Raw genomic sequence first — 390 nt, forward strand, 5'->3', positions numbered from 1 at the left:
AGCTTTATACAGACAGAGAGGTTAGCAGACAGACTGATCTCAGCTTTGGTGTTAACCTTCTATGATAATAATAAATAATATACTATATAATAGGATCCATATTTGAATATTTGAAATATAAATCAAGGTGAGACAGAAAGTATTAGTCTTTACCTTGATCTCAAAAGTAAAGCAGTCGACTCATTATGTGTTGAACTACCTGGGCCATCCACGTCAGCAAGTTCCCCAAAAAAGCTCAACAGTAAACAAAAAACCTAAATATTGCCCCATGCAGAGAAACATCCTCTGCTGAATTAACAGGAATATGGTACTGCTTACTGGAGACAACATGAATTAGATGCAACAAAGCCATTTCTTATTTGTGGTACATTTTTTTTCTTCCCCCCATGT

The sequence above is a fragment of the Coregonus clupeaformis genome, unplaced genomic scaffold (genome assembly GCF_020615455.1).
Source record: "Coregonus clupeaformis isolate EN_2021a unplaced genomic scaffold, ASM2061545v1 scaf1266, whole genome shotgun sequence".
Classification (NCBI taxonomy): Eukaryota; Metazoa; Chordata; class Actinopteri; order Salmoniformes; family Salmonidae; genus Coregonus; species Coregonus clupeaformis.